General features: G+C 43.6%; 1 long non-coding RNA gene across 1 annotated transcript; it reads right to left on the bottom strand.

Annotated features, from left to right (window-relative positions):
- Nucleotides 1-12,807: 12,807 nt before the first annotated feature.
- On the bottom strand, nucleotides 12,808-16,808 carry LOC120371373. Its single transcript, XR_005584311.1, has 3 exons — nucleotides 16,721-16,808; nucleotides 13,241-13,323; nucleotides 12,808-13,167 (listed from the first exon to the last, which is right to left on the bottom strand). It is a non-coding gene; the product is annotated as an uncharacterized LOC120371373 (long non-coding RNA).
- Nucleotides 16,809-17,290: the final 482 nt, after the last annotated feature.

Raw genomic sequence — 17,290 nt, 5'->3', positions numbered from 1 at the left:
AGGGGATCTTTTCTTGTTCATTGTTAATACAATCATTTAATATTGGCTGGTGGAGAACAATGATATTATACGCTAGGCTTTATAGGAAGTTTATTATTGTAGACATTAATTTTGCAGATAATGGCTCATTAAAAGTTGGTTTCTTTCTTCTTCTTTCCCTGTGCTTCCACCTCTACTTTACTGTTGTGTGTGTTTACATTAACAATATAAAATGTATGGTAATGTAAAATTCACGCTACTGTTAACTTATGGTTAGTTTTATGGTGTGCTCCTAATACTGCTGTACTGAGGTAATAGATTCCTGTTCTGCTATTATACATTGTAGTCAAAATTACCTGGTGACATATGAGAACTGGCATAATGCATTTCTCTTATTTTCAGTCAGTCAGTTCTGCATGCTTTAATTTTAGACATATCTAGAGAACTACTAGTTAAGGCAGTTTGGAAGGGATTTGGAAATGAAGGGCTGGGATACAGCATACAATGAAAGCAAATGAGAACTACTAGTTAAGGCAGTTTGGAAGGGTTTTGGAAATGAAGGGCTGGGATACAGCATACAATGAAAGCAAAAGAGTAAAAAGTACTATTCTCTGCTACTTAAGAGATGACATTCAAGGAATTCTTTGGTTTCTCATTAACTACTACAAATCTCTCTAGATTTCATTCCACAGTCAGATTCTGCAGTATACATGTTCATACACATTAACATCACATGCCTACACTTTCTACATGATCTACAGTCACACTGTAAACAAAGATGGTTTTAACTTTTTGGTGACCAGTTAGTTTTGACACTTGGTGGGACAAATCTAGCCCTCTTTATTAGCATGAGTAGCCTTATTCACTGAAATGGCACTGTTCCCATGTGCAAGGATGGCTAGATTTGGGTGGTGTTTTTTAACTGAGGTGTTGTGAAGAGAAATTCATTAATGTGTGAAGAATTCCTATGAGAACTGCATAATTTTGTAGTCAGTTCAGGGTTTGAATGGTGTGTTTTAAATAATGCCTGGGACCACATATTGAATTCACTGAATGAAGCAGAGGTTTTGTGGAAGATATAGTGTGTGATCATGTAATTAAAGACAGTATCATAACACATACACATAAGGAAGCCAAATTGAGGTTGTACAGGCAACCGTAATTATGGTACTTCCTAACTTTTGAGTACTTGACTTTGTGACCTTACCATTATTTAAATGTAAGGCCTTTTATGTAATGTATATGTGTAAGAATAGAAATATATATTTAAAAAATGTTAATTGTATTGCTAAATGCCAAGCAACAACACTCTCCTGCTAACAAATTACTACTACAATGATAACTACACTAAGGTCCTGATCCAGTAAAGCATTTATATATGTGCTTATATGTTTAAGCAGAAGAGTAGTACTATAGTCTTTGTTGGATTGGGGGAGAAGATCCACTTAAGAATGTGTATAACTGTCCAGTTTAAACAAGAACTGAGCCAAGTCTCCTCCTGGAACTCAATGAAACTAAACTAAAACTTTCAAGAAGTTGTTGTTGTTTGTGTTTTAAAACAACAACAAGTTTAAAGAGTAGCCAAAAAATGTTTCCAAATTTCCTGGTTGTGGATGGGGCTAGACAGAGTCGTTCTGAGCTGCTATCAGAAAGGTTATTCTTGCAGTCTTCCTAGGCTACACATTAGTGAATAGTAGATATTATGATTTAGTCTTTCATTAGGAATTCCACTTCTGCAGATCTTAAGAGTTAAATCATCTGACTTACTGGATATTTGTCCAAGGAAATCCTCTGAAACTTCTAAAGATCTATGGCATTAGTTACTAATATTAAATGTACTATTAAACTCTTAACAGAAAGAGAAGCCTCTTAAATAAACACATTTCAAGTAGATGCTACAGTGGGAGGTGTCTGTTTCCCATTCTGCCCACTTTCTTGCTCTTCTGCCCTTTAGGCTCTGTTGCAGGGTGACTGTGTTTTACATTAGGAGAAGTATTTAGGGGACTTGTTCAAAGAGGAATTTGGCTGTGCAAAGATTTTGATGAACACAAGGAACAGGCTGGAGAAAATTCTGAATAGACTAAAATTCAGAAGAAGGAAGGCACTGTCAAGTTTAAATCCATTTCTGCAAACTGTGATACAGCATGGCCAGAGGGCAGCAGGAGAGGTTTAGAAGGGAGCCTTATTCCATGTAAGGGGAAGAAAGTTTGCTATAGATTAACTAGAGCACCTGACGCCAATTGGAGCACCTGAAGCCAATTAGAGCACCTGCAGTCAGTCACATGATAAAAACCCCATGCTTCAATCAGACAGTGTGGGAGTAGGAGCAGAGAACAGTTTGGAGAAGTGCTGCAGTGGGCTAAGAAGTCCTAGACCCTAGGTAAGCGGCACCTGGCTTGTGCAGAGGGAGGGCAGGAAGCCCCCACAAGCTGAAGGGCAGGAGAGGGAAATAGCCCAGGGGAAGGAATGGTCAGTTCAAGTGGTTCACCACTATCCTCAGGGCCCTTGGGCTGGGACCTGGAGTAGAGGGTGGGCCCAGGTCCCTCCTTCTCCACTCCCCTCCTCTAGGACACTAGTGGGGCAATTAATATTCCAATTTAGGGGAAAGAAATGGTGCCCTGAATGCCCCCCCCCCCAAAGAAGAGAGAGCGTGAGACCCATCATAATAGTGCTGGCAATTTGCCACAAAACCAAAACTTTCAACTTTCTGTGGCTCACCCACCACACTAGGTCTGACTAGTATTCCTGGAATATCAGTATTACCATAGCTTTAATGATCAGAGAGGTAGCCGTGTTAGTCTGGATCTGTAAAAAGCGACAAAGAGTCCTGTGTCACCTTATAGACTAACAGATGTATTGGAGCATAAGCTTTCATGGGTGAATACCCACTTTGTCAGATGCATGTAGTGGAAATTTCCAGAGGCAGGTATAAATATGCAGGCAAGAATCAGTTTAGAGATAATGAGGTTAGTTCAATCAGGAAGGATGAGGCCCTCTTCTAGCAATTGAGGTGTGAACACCAAGGAAGGAGAAACTGCTTTTGTAGTTGGCAAGCCATTCACAGTCTTTGTTTAATCCTGAGCTGATGGTGTCAAATTTGCAAATGAACTGAAGTTCAGCAGTTTCTCTTTGAAGTCTGGTCCTAAAGTTTTTTTGCTGCAGGATGGCTACCTTTAGATCTGCTATTGTGTGTCCAGGGAGGTTGAAGTGTTCTCCTACAGGTTTTTGTATATTGCCATTTCTAATATCTGACTTGTGTCCATTTATCCTTTTACGTAGGGATTGTCCAGTTTGGCTGATGTACATAGCAGAAGGGCATTGCTGGCACGTGATGGTGTATATTACATTGGTGGATGTGCAGGTGAATGAACCAGTGATGTTGTGGCTGATCTGGTTAGGTCCTGTGATGGTGTTGCTGGTGTAAATATGTGGGCAGAGTTGGCACTGAGGTTTATTGCATGAATTGGTTCCTGAGTTAGTTACTATGGTGCGGTGCATGGTTGCTAGTGAGAATATGCTTAAAGTTGGCAGGTTCTCTGTGACCAAGGACTGGCCTGCCTCCCAAGGACTGTGAAAGTGAGGGATTGTTGTCCAGGATAGGTTGTAGATCACTGATAATGCATTGGAGAGGTTTTAGCTGAGGGCTGTAGGTAATGACCAGTGGAGTTCTGTTGGTTTCTTTCTTGGGCTTGTCTTGCAGCAGGAGACTTCTGGGTACACATCTGACTCTGTTGATTTGTTGATTTCCTTATTTTCTCATGCAGGTATTGTAGTGTTGAGAATGCTTGGTGAAGATCTTGTAGGTGTTGGTCTCTGTCTGAGGGGTTGGAGCAAATGTGGTTGTACCTCAGCACTTGGCTGTAGACGATGGATTGCATGGTGTGTCTGGGATGGAAGCTGGAGGCATGAAGGTAGGTATAACGGTCGGTGGGTTTTTAGTATAAGGTGGTTTTAATGTGACTGTCACTTAGCTAAAACCTCTCCAACACCTCAACGGAAGTGGTGCGGGCCAAGGAATGTGTTGGCCACTGCTTCCCGCATCCCCCATTAGCCTGGGATGACGAACCATGGCCAGTGGGAGCTGGGATTGGCCTAACCTGCGAATGCAGCAGGTAAACAAACCGGCTGGCCTGCCAGGGTGCTTACCCTGGTGAGCCGCGTGCCAAAGGTTGCCAATCCCTGCAATATAGCATGCTTTCCACTGTCATTTCCATTTCTTCTTCACCTCTTTGAATTGTCTCCACCTCTGCCCACATAGTGATAAAAGAAGGAGCTGTTAGAAATTACCTTTACCAAATTATAACTGTCTTTTTCTAATGGGAGAAATACAGGGAAACTGCTAAAAAATAAAAAGATGCAGAGTTTGAGGAGAGAAGTGAATCTAGAAATCCCTCTCACTCACAATAGGATGACATAAGTTACTCTTACTCCATGTAGGTGCTGTGAGGATTAATGTATGTAATGATACTTCATTTTAGAGTTGGGTAAACTGATGCATAGAATTTAGGTGACTTGTACAGAGTATCCCAGTTGTTAAAGGAGACCTGGAAAAGACAGAGTGGTTGGTACCCTATTGTGCTTTTTGTCCTACTTATTTTTTAAATCGAAAGTTCAGGTCTTCTGTCCTGTTTTTTTTGGAAGCTGCTAATGCTGTCCAGAGAATTAGTAGGATATCAGATACAATGGAACTGACACATGGTTAGTTGACAAAGTGATTTGTATTCAGATAGTCTACAACTTCTTTGTTTTGACTAATACTGCTTTACCTGCTTCATTTACACGAAAAGCTTTTCTGTTAAAGAGTCAGTGCTCCATCTCTTCATTTTAGTGTTTTGGGTCTTCCTAAGGGCTTGTCAGCACTAGAAGGTTATACTGCTTTAGCTATATTGGTATAGTTAACATGGCACAGCCCTATAGTCAGGACATAGACTTACTATGTCCACACTTGCAGAGTTTTTGCCCTGTCAGTTTCACCGGTGATAGGGACCTGGTAAAAGAAAAGCCCTGGTTTGTGTTCTCACTTACTTCCACAGGCATCAGATCATGTTCACATTTGCAGCACCTCCATCGCCATGAGAGCAGCGCACAGTGCAGCTCTCTCCATTTTGAGCATAGGTCTTATGGGGGGGGGGCAATCATGGGGCATCCTGGGTCCCTGCATCGTCTCCTCTCCCCAAGCACTGATCAGATCCAGTAGCTCAGCATTGCTCCAAGCAGGGGATCCTTTGCTCTGTGTAGCAGCCATTGTCACCTGGCCAGTTGATAAGGGAACACTTGCCAAGAAAGCAGGAAGGGGAGTTTCAAAGTTCTCAAGACTTTACAGGGGGAGGGGGGATGTCTGTTTACCTGATGTCAAAGTAGCAGAGCTCCTGGACAGAGTGATCACTTAGGCCTTGTCTACACTACAAGACTATTTCGAATCAACTTAGTTCGAATTTGTGGATTCGACCTTATGAAGTCGAATTTGTGTATCCATACTAAATACACTAATTCAAATTTCTGAATCCACATTCACGGGGCCAGCGTCGACTTTGGAAGCGGTGCACTGTGGGAAGCTATCCCACAGTTTCCACAGTCCCCGCTGCCCACTGGAATGCTGGATAGAGCCCCCAATGCCTGCTGGGGGGAGAAATGTGTCGAGGGTGGTTTTGGGTAAGTGTCGTCATTGAACCGTCAATCACAACCTCCCTCCCTCCCTCCTTGAAAACGCCTGCAGGCAATCTGTTCGTGCACTTTTCTGGTCAGTGACAGCGCGGACGCCACAGCACTGCAAGCATGGAGCCCGCTGTGATCATCGCCGTTTTCTCCTCCTCGCACTTTATCGTCCACCTCTTCCACAGTCAGCTGCTGAGAAATTGGGCTACTTTTCAATGGTGCTGCAAGCACTGGGGGACCATAGGGGACGTTTTACAAACATCAACGTCGGGTGGCCTGGCAAGGTTCATGATGCGTGTGTTTTCAGGAACTGTGGGCTGCTCAGACGCCTGCAGGAAGGTAGTTTCTTCCCGGACCACGAAATAACTGTTGTGGATGTGCAGATGCCTATAGTCATCCTCGGGGACCCAGCCTGCCTGCTAATGCACTTGCTCATGAAGCCCTATACAGGCGCCTGGGACAGCGACGAGGAACTCTTCAAATACCAGCGAGCAGCGTGACCTGTGACTGTTCAGTTTCTTTACAGAGAAGCTGAACCTGCCCCTGTTTCTTTACCCAGTTACTGTTGACTCTCCTCTTCGGTTACATACCCCGTTCACCCCGTTACCCCCACTTCCAGCACACGTGTAAAAATAAAATACATGTCCCATTATTACTTAACAAAGGTTTCTTTATTCATGACTTTTCATGAAAGGGTTGAAACTGGGACGCAGGCTGTGCTGGGTAGGGTGTGCGGTGATGTAAAGACCGCCTCTAAACTCAAGGAATGACAGGCTCCTGCTCCTAGAGCGGTCCGCAGTGCCGGAATGCTTCTTTCAACGGAGCCTGCCATCCCTCTTTATGGCATTCTGTGTGCGGGCGGATATGTGACCTTGTGGTGGAGGAGGACGGATACAGATTCCTCAGCTGCGTGACTCAGCGGTCCAGGACAAGGACCGCTGTATAAGATCTGTAACCACCCTCCCCCGTTGCAAAGTCACATCTCCCCCGCCCACACAGATCCTGGAAACCACTTCCAAAAACCGACCAGGGTGCCTACTGACTGCACCGTGTGTGTGACCCGCTGCTGATCCTGCCCCCGTGCCTGTACCCTGGGAAAGGTGACTGTCCTATGCAATTAACCACCCCCTTCCCCACGCCCCCCATTCAAACACAGTCTTCTTTGAAAAAACATAACGGAAACAGTAATTAACAGCAAAGCATTTTTATTAAGTAGACAGTTAGGGGATGGGACTGGGATTGGGACTACTGTGAGTGTGGAAGTGAAGGACTTCGGCAAATGTAGGGTATGAGAGCTTTTGGGTACTTGAGCACTGTGCTGTGGTGCAGTGACAGTATTCACGTCCCCGGCCGCCCCTCCTCCTGATTATTTTCGGTGAGGGGGGTATGGGACTTTGTGGCAGGGGAGTGCGGTTGCAGATACACTGCAGGGTGTCTCTGTCCTCCTGCGGTCCTGCAGAACATCCACAAGGCACCTGAGCATGTCCGTTTGCTCCCTCACTAGTCCAAGCAGCGTTTCAGTCGCCTGCTTGTCTTCCTCACGCCACCTCTCCTCCCATTCACTGTGTGATCGCTGGCACAGAGAGACGGTCTCTGCTGGTCCGCCTCTGCTAGGTAGCAGCCCATACGTTCCTCGAACATCTTGTCCCTTGTCTTTTTCTTTCGCCGCCTAATCTTTGCCAGCCTCTGCGAGGGGGATGCTGTGGCAGGTCTGGAGACAGTGGAAGCTGTGAGATGGGAAACAGGGAGTGAATTCCTTGCAAAGATACATTTTTGCGAACAATTAACTGAGTCTAGGCTGTCTCTGTGAATTCTGGGTTGAGACCCCTGTGCCTGCTGGGGCACAAATCATTTTCGCGGTGGATTCTGGGTAAATGTCGCCAGTCATTCCTTCCTCTGGGAAAGCAACGGCAGATAATCATTTCAAGCCCGTTTTCCCAGAATTGCCCTGGCATACACCATAGCGTGGCAACCATGGACACTGTTTTGCCTTTTGTGTATGTCACCGTATGTGTACTAGATGCCACTGACAGAGGCGGGCCAGCAGCGCTACACAGCAGCATGCTTTTGCTTTTGCATGACAGCAGAGATGGTTACCAGCCATATTGTACCATCTACCATACCATAAATTGGTAATAAGATGGTAATAAGATGGGCATGGTTACCTGTCCTTTTGCACTGCACCATTTGCTGCTGTCATAAGTGCCCCTGGCCGAGCAGCCAGGGGCGCAAAAGCAAAAATTGGGAATGACTCCCTGAGTCAATCCCTCCTTTTTGGTATCTAAAAATAGAATCAGTCCTGCCTAGATTATGGGCAAGTGTACTAGAGAACCACTGTATCAGAGAACCAGAGAGCACAGCTGCTCTGTGTCTGATCCTGCATAAATTATGAGCTGTATGCTAGTCACAGGGGGTGCTCCTGCAACAACACCACCTGTTCATTCCGTTCTTACCACAGCCTTCCTGGGCTACCATACCATTGTCCCTCCACTTGTGTGATGAAGTAATAAAGAATGCAGGAATAAGACACAGTGACTTGTTTGTGAGAAATGAGTGGAAGGAAGCCTCCAGCTGCAATGATAGTCCAGGCAGGACATTAAGGAGTGTGGATGAAGGAGCCCATCATCCCTCTGCTAGTCCAGGGGCAATTGAATCTTTTATTTACAATGAAGGGTGGGGGCTGATGGAGCTCAGCCCCCTGTTGCAATGATGAGGACGGTTACCAGCCATATTGCACCATCTGCCATCAAAAATTAGGGACAGGCGCCCTTGATCGACCTTACTGATGCTAGTCGGCATGGTTACCAGCCCTTTTGCACTGCACCATGTGCCAATAGGCTGATGATGAGGACGGATACCCATCTTTTTGTACCATCAGCCATCCATAGTGTGGGGGGAGCAAGGATGTTGGTGTTGAGTGCTGCACCATCGCGTCTATCTGCAGCATTCAGTAAAGATAGGGTGACATGTAAAAGAGTCAACAGAGGATTGTTTTCACTTCTGGTGGTGTGTGGGGTGTGTGCGCAAATTGCCGAACTATGCCCTGACCCACCGCAGACACTGTGTTTGACCCTAGAAGCATTTGGAGCTCATCCAAGAATGCAAATACTTTTCGGAGACAGCAGGAACTGTGGGATACCTTGCGTCCTCATTCCCCCCTCCCTCCATGAGCGTCCATTATATTCTTTGGCTTTCCGTTACGCTCGTCACGCAGCTGCGTGATGAGTCTGTGCTATGCCGTCTGTCCGTAGATTTTTTAAAAATACTTTGGACCAGGCGTAAAATTACAGTAATTACCCTAATTAGATGCAGGAGTCTCCGAGCGAGATCACCCTGAGGAGGGTCACTGAAGGAGATAGAGAGCGCATGCTGCGTGAAAGCTAGCACGAACCAGGGCCCGATGCAGCCGTGCTCGGGGAGGCAGTGCTCATGAAAGCCTTGCGCGGAAAACTGTGCTACCACGGAGCACCCAATAAGGCAGCTCTCCCCAGGAACCTCCTGCTGATGCTTTTCGATTAACGCAAGGAGAGCTTCGTGGAGATCTCCAAGGATGATTTCTGTTCTATCCCCATATCTAGAGAGACCTCCTTTTCACACAGTTAAGATTCCTGTTATATTAAGAATAAAAGTTAACATGGTTAAAGCACTTACCGACTGCTCCTTCCCCTGATTCAGGGTCCGGGTTAATGGCCGGGGAGGGTTGTTGGGGGATCTCCGTGACAGTGATGAATAGATCCTGGCTGTCGGGGAAACCAGCGTTGTAAGCGCTCTCGCCTGCCTCGTCCTCCACAAACCCTTCCTCATCTTCCCCGTCCGCGAACATCACCGAGGAACTGGCTGTCGACACTGTCCCATCATCAGAGTCCACGGTCACTGGTGGGGCAGTGGCGGCAGGCTCCGTAGCGTCCGTTTGCCACTTTGATTTTTTTGGTAGCCTTGTCTGGGGTCCTTGATTTTCACGCGGCGCTGCATTGCATCCCACCTGTATCCTCTGTCTCTCATGGCTTTGGAGACCTTCTCGTAGGTCTTCGCATTCCCTGTTTTGGAGTGCAGCTCCGAAAGCACAGACTCCTCGCCCCACACACCGATCAGATCGAAGAGTTCCCAGTCAGTCTATGCTGGGTCCCTCTTTCTATTCACAGATAACATGAACTCCTCTGCTGGAGAGCTCTGCATCGTTGCAGGTGCTGCGGAGCTTGCCCCAATGTCCAACCACGAAATGAGATTCTAACTGTCCAGACAGGAAAATGAATTCAAATTTTCCCGGGTCATTTCCTGTGTGGCTGGTCAGAGAATCCAAACTCGGACTGCTGTCCAGAGCGTCAACAGAGTGGTGCACTGTGGGATAGCTCCCGGAGCTACTAAGTTTGATTTGCATCCACACCTAGCCTAATTCGAGCTAGCCATGTCGAATTTAGCGTTACTCCACCTGTCGGGGTGGAGTACCAAATTCGAACTAAAGAGCCCTCTAGTTCGAATTAAATGGCTTCCTGGTGTGGACGGTTGAGCGGTTAGTTCGAATTAACGCTGCTAAATTCGAATTAAAGTCCTAGTGTAGACCAGGCCTTAGGCACTGTGGGATATCCTCCGGAGGCTAAAAAGCTGTGTAAACAGGAAGAAGGTGTCTTCACTCGCACATCACTGCAAAAGTATCACTGGTAAGAATTGTATGCCTCTTGAGAAGGTGGTTTTCTGAAACTTTTCTGAAACTTCTGAGTTTCACCACAAAAAGTCATTGGCAAGTGTACACAGTCCTGCAGTTTTTGAGCAAAAAACGGACTTTTTGTGCTTTAAATGGCAAGTGTAGACATGCCCATACATTGGCATAAAGGTGCTTATCAGTGGTATAGCAATTCCCATATGGGAAAGAGAATAATTAGATTGATATAAGTCATCTTGATATTTGATCTAACTGCACCCACATCAGTGTTTTTACCACTATAACTATATAAGTAAAAAAAATATCTCACCCTTAACCAGCATAGTTACACTAGTGAAAGTTTTAAATCTAGACCAGGTCTAAGTTGACTGATGCACACTCAACAAAAACTACATTAAAATGGAAATCCATTAGTCTCTTTTCTCAAGTAAGAAACCTAATAGAAATTAATTAATGGAATTTGTGATAATGCTTTCCAGGAAATGTGTCCGGGAACATACATGTACCATGTATCAGAGAAAAGAGAATACAGACCTCTCCTAAAGTAAAACATTTCTTAAGAGGGTTATGTAGTTCCCAGAGTGGCTATAATATAGTTTACTATTTTGTATCTCATTATCACAGAGGATAGTGATGAGGAAGGGGAAAAAAGAACCCATAATGGAACTTCTTTAGGGAGGGCCAGAAGACTTCATCCTTTATTATTTATTTTTATTTGTAAATCCCATGCCAATAAAAACAAACAAAACCCCAAGCAAGCAAACAAAAAACTTGCTGTCCTAAACTAGTCAGAATTTAATTATCTCAGACTAAGCCAACCAAACCTACCTAATCATGGACAAAGTCAATCAAGCACAGTAGCTGCTTACACTCCTTAAGGCAATCAGGTTGTTGGCTGTAAGGGAATCCTACTGCTTTGCTTACAGGCATTTCTTACACTAGGCATTAGAGACTAACAGCTGTAAAGAAGGCTGCAAAAGGGTTTCTCTGCTCACTTTCTGTTTTCGCTCATTTGTAATTGTGACGTGACTCTCTATATTCTTTATAGAAATATGCTTATGATATGAATATGGCATAACTAAGATATATTTTATGCAAGATATCATTGGAAAGGTTGTGATTGACTAAATGTGATTACCCAATTTGCATGCATGCATCACTTCTGCATTTGGAGTTAGGAATATTGACTATGTAACAATTACAACTGTGGTTATACTTGGAAACACCCACCAGATGGTAAGCAATCAGCTTTAATGGACCTTTAGGAAAAAGACAATGAGTCTTTGAAGATATGGATCCCCCATATGCCTGGAGTTCCTGCCTGTGGACATTGCAAATAAACCTGTTTTCATGGTTGCTTTGACATTGCAAGGTCAGGTGATAGTCACCTGGTAAAAAGTACCACCTTGGACACTTCTGGTACTTTTCCACTGGAAACAAAGGCTTCCCGCCTTATGTAAATTCTATTTAAGGCTGGGGAGTAAGGCAAGCAGGACTCTTCTCCATTGCCTTCCTGCCCAAGAAGAAAGACTGCAGAAAGCACCTGAAGAGACAAAGGAACTGAGCTGAGGGAAAGGCAAGGGCTGGGTCCAGACTAAGGGCTAGTCTACACTGGCAACACTGAAGCGCTGCCATGGCAGTGCTTTAACATGGCTTGTGTGGTCATGGCAGAGCGCGGGGTGGGGGGGGGAGAGTTTTCCCAGTGCTCTTAAAAAAACAAACAAAAAACCCTCCATGAGGGGCGTAGCTCCCAGCACTGGTGCACTGTCTACACTGCCACTTTACAGTGCTGAAATGTGCTGCACTCAGGGGTTGTTTTTTCACACCCCTGAGTGAGAACATTGCAGCACTGTAAATTGCCAGTGTAGACAATCCCTAAGACAGGAGTCTAGTCTGTAAAGAGACATACCCGGAAATTTAAGCTACAGAAACTCTGCCTAAAACAACATTTAGGGTGAGAAATTACATCTTGAAACCAGTCTCTTTAAGATCTTAAGCTTAGTATGTGTGTTTTATTTGCTTAGTAATCTCCTTTGTTCTGTTTATAAGGGATAGCACTCATTTAAAATTTACCTTTTATAGTTAATACTTTGTTTGTATTTGTTATAAAACCTGTTTGTGCAATTTATAATGGGGGCCGGGGGGAAGAAGTTGTGCATATCTTCCTCCACATTGAGGGAGTGGGCAAATTTATGAGCTTGCATTATATAGATTTCTCTACAGCACAAGACAATATTATTTTCGGTGTACTTTCCAGAAGGGAGCTGCACTTGAGTGCTGGGCAATTTCCTAGCTGAATCTTCCCATAGAGAGCTGCTTGCAGTCTTTGTGCAATTCTACAGTGTGTGTGTGGCCGTGGCTGGAGAGCCTGATTCAGCAAAACAGGGAGAGGGAGCCCAGGCTAGTGGAGCAGGCAGGCTTAGTGAAACCTCAGTATACCAGGTGACATCCCAGACATGGGAGGTCCAACTGGTCACAGTAATATCTCTCTGAAACTTTCCCATTGGGCTGAAATTCTCCATGCTTGTTGTTTCTCAGGGGCCTACATAGCGAAAGGAGTTGCGCAGGTCTGGAGATCTTGATTCTTCTGTTGTAGAAGTTGTTCTGGGACATGCTTCCCCAAGCCAAGAGAATTTGTTGTAAATAGTATGGTTTGATAGAACTAATATTTTTTAATTGAGTCTGATTTAATGAAGGATTCTGCAGAACACCATTTTATCTGTTTGGAAATCTGAAATTTAATTTATTCAGTGTTTCAGTGTAAAACAAAATTCTGGAATATGTTACAGATGGTCACCAACTTGCCAATGCATTCAGTGAAGCATGAACTTCTGATCCACTGAAACTCTACTGCCCACATGCTCAAGAGACTCCTGGAATAATACAAAGCAAGAGTAAGCATGGGTATGCAGACACATGATGCACACAACATATGTTATGCCTCACCTTTATGTTACAGCTGAAGAGAATCAAGGAAAAATGAATCTTTGAGGGAAAGATGTTTCTAGTGTCAGTTGATCCTCTTCTTTCTATTGATAAAACATAATCCTGTACTGATATAAATATTCTGCTGCAGCGATGGCGAACTTAACATTAGGATACCTGTGCTGCTAATTTTTACTTTTAGTGGCCCTTTCTGGTGCTTTCACACAGATAGCAAGTCCACAAGACCCTTTTTCCCTTCATTATACCATCATGCTATCATGTGACTAACGCACTTATGTGTCTCTGTCACTGTTCTTTAAATACATACAAATACACCTACCTCGATATAATGCGACCTTATATAACACAAATTCAGATATAATGCGGTAAAGCAGTGCTCCAGGGGGGCAGGGGTGCGCACTCCGGTGAATCAAAGCAAGTTCAATATAACACAGTTTCTCCTATAACATGGTAAGATTTTTTTTTTTTTGGCTCCTGAGGACAGTGTTATATTGAGGTAGAGGTGTATAAAGATGTTCTCAAAACTTCATCTGTACATTTAAAGACATATTGGAGTTGATAGTGGTGGATTGGATTTTGAAGGAAAATGTGTGGTTTCTGGAGTTGATACCAGTAAGAAAACTTGTTCCTTTATCCACTGGCAAAATAGCATGCAACTCTATATACACAGTGAACCTGTGAACTTGGTTGTGACCTAGAACAGTGGGTCTCAAAGCTGATCCGCTGCTTGTTCAGGCCAGCACATCCCTAGGCCTGTGCCGTTTCCTGCAGCCCCCCTTGGCCTGGAGCAGCGAACCACGGCCAGTGGAAGCCACGATCGGACGAACCTATGGACGCAGCAGTTAAACAAACCGGCTTGGCCCGCCACGGGCTTTCCCTTGACAAGCGGTGGACCGACTTTGAGAACCACTGACCTAGAACATAAGAAATAATACCCGTTCTCTTCCAGCACTGGGCTTCTTTAGTATTTATACTCGGAAGCAAAGGCTCACATTTGCACATTGTGTGGTATGTTGCATTGAAAAGATTTGAAAGGTTTATTTTTTTCCTCAGGAACAGGTCTTATACTAGGAATTTGGACTCTGAGGTGAAAGTTCAATGCTTTATCAACTTAACCATCTGGTTTTTTTTCATTCTCTCTTGTTTTGTAATAGATAATGCTGAGCTGTTTTTTCACAATGGTAGTTATTTCAGGATAGCAGTTTGGTACCAATGTTTGAAGTATAATAATAGAAAGTGTCACACAACTTGATTTACTGTCTAAACAGCCAAAACTCAGAGTTTGGGGTAACATTTGTATACTTTACTTTAAAAAAATACCCAGACTTTTTACATCTATTTTTTATAAATGTGATCAAATCAGAGAGGAGAAAAAAATACACTAAAAATGTCACCAGAAAACTCAGAAAACCTAAAACCATAGATTTTGTACTGGCAGTTTTTTTTTGCAGTCCTGGAGGAAGATAAAAAAAATGGCAAGGGAGTAGAGATACATAGAGAGAGAAACTTAAGGGCTATATCCTGTCATTGTTTTATACATGCTACTCCTAATTTAGTCAATAGTAGTTTTGCATACACCTCAAAAGCAAGATACAGGCTGTAATAGGGAAGAAAATATGAACAGGAAGTGAATTGCATGGGGGTTGAGAGTAGGAGGGGATGGAGAGGCAAGGATGGAAAGAAGAATAGAGGGTACTGGTGAAAGATAAATGGACTTCTTCCCCTTTAAGAGACTTCTGTCTTACTTATCTTTTTAAAATGGTGACAGTTAAATTTATCTTGTGAGGGTATCTGCATAACTCAGGGCCTTTCATCTGAAGGTCATAATTTCAAATCTGTACTAGATAAGTAGTGATCAAAAGGTCACTGCTTTTGGAAAACTATTTGATATCGTGGGCATCAGTCCAGGTTCCAGCAGAAAGGTGTTCACTTACCAAAAGTACAACCAATAGGATTTGCCAACAAGTGTGCCAGTTAGTGCTGTCTTAGCTAGGCCAAGAACTGAGCCAGTACAGAGACTGGGGTAGTATAGCAAGACATTTTTCTGCACTGTCTGCATAAGCTTCCACTGCTGTCTGTGTACCTAGCCTAAAGATAGGTCATCCCCCACCTCCCCCACAAGCTGTCAAGCTTGGACAAACACCAAATCTACTGGAAGTGCTGTGCTGTTCTGGTCTGAAAAGTGACTAATATTTTTAAGGTTCATATTCTTTAGCAGGTTTGTGAGTATTTAGAGTCAGTTCCACAGAGCTTAGTGACAAAGAAGTTTTTAGAAAGTCTGTCTGTACTAATAACTTTCAAAATTGTTGTCAGTGTTAAGCAAACACTACTATGTGTCTAACACTTTAAAACACATTTGTGAAGGGAGAGAAAAAGATGAAATATGAAGCTGTTATCATGGTCGTAGACTGAGTGGTTATGTCTTTGTGGTTAAAAGCAGCTAGACTAACCAAAATAAATACTTAGTTTCCTACACATGACTTATGCTGTCTCAAAAATAGAGAAAACAAAATAAATAAGCTTTATTTGAAATCTAAATTGTTTTCTGAATTAATGTGAAGTTGGTCCATAATAATAAATAAATGAACTAAATGACAATGAGTACATTGTGTGCAGGAACAGACATGTTACAACATTGATATTTGATCTCCAGCTAAAGGGCAACTCACTAGTCTCTCTGGAATTGGTACCCTTTTGGAACAGCTGGCAGGAAGCATTATTGGAACAGTGCAGCTGGGTCCTTCCCTCTCAGGAGAGTGTGGTGAAATACCCCTGTGCCAGACTCAGCTGGCCAGGGACCTTTAATACAAATGCACACCCATACTCGTGTCTCCCAATTACCTGAACAATTCTTTTTGAAGCCATCTTGAATTAACTGGAATTAGTTGAATATTTTAGATGAACTAATAAAATGGCTTAATAAAGTTCTCAACATACGTTACTCCTGAAAAAGGAATAGAAGTCTTCAATGTTCCACTTAAAAGCCTAAGACTTTCAAGAATTAAAAAAGCCAGTCATTTTATGGAGAATATTTGGAAAATCATCTCCAAATCATCATTGCAGTATGCAGGACTTTTTAGGTAAAAATCTTCAACACAAAAACATACAGATATTAGAGTTTGCAGCAGGGATAAAATCCTGGGATTTCCATATCAAAAGATTTTTACACTTCCTAACTGAAGTGCTGCATCAAAGTGGAACATTTTGTTAATTTTTATTTTTATTTTTTGCCAGAATCCAGTAATGAAACAGTTTGTGACAGCTCAGCTCTTCGGCAGACTTCCAGAAGCACCAAACTCTGTTGCGACAACACCCTGCTCAGCAGAACCATGTCCCTATGCAGTGTTGTAGCTAAATACAAGATTGAACACAGCTGTGAAGCTCAGTACCTTTCCCAGACCTGAAGAACTCTATGTAGCTCAAAAGCTTGTCTCTCTCACCAACAGAAGTTGGTCCAAGAAAAGATATTACCTCACCCACCTTGTCTCCCTTTGACCTAGGCAGCAGAGTTTCAAACTGTCACAGGATTGCTGCCTCCTTTCAGGGGAGTCCAGGCCCAGACGACTTGTGATGGCTAATTTAAGGGAAATGAGCTCATCTAGACATTTAATTGAATAATGAGCACCTGAGCCTGATAAAAGGCCATCAGAGCTCAGTTGCAGGAAGGTGCTCATTGGGAGAGGCACTGGCACACACTATAGGGCAAGGAGGCCAAAACTGAAAAACACAGACCCCAAGAAGGAAGGCTCTTCAACTCCTGAACCCCAAAAGGAACAAGATTTTATTTCAAGTTGATTTGGACTTAACAAAGTAGAACCCTGCATGGAAATTTTGTTTTGTATCCTTTTGGACTGTGTGGCATTCTCAAGGAGCTCCAAGAGAACAGAAGCTGAGGCAGGGTATTTTGCAGGGCCAAGCCATTGTGACAGATATTGCAACCCCATTTAGTATTTTTGGGGACCATGATATTAAATTTATGAATGGTTTATTCGTGTTTTACTCCATGGGAGAGGGTTATCACTATTCCTCCTGGAACTAAAAATAGTGAGG

This window comes from Mauremys reevesii, linkage group 9 (assembly GCF_016161935.1).
Source record: "Mauremys reevesii isolate NIE-2019 linkage group 9, ASM1616193v1, whole genome shotgun sequence".
NCBI classification, from domain to species: Eukaryota; Metazoa; Chordata; order Testudines; family Geoemydidae; genus Mauremys; species Mauremys reevesii.
The sequence above is the reverse complement of the archived record's forward strand: the minus strand, read 5'-3'. Positions and strand labels throughout refer to the sequence as shown.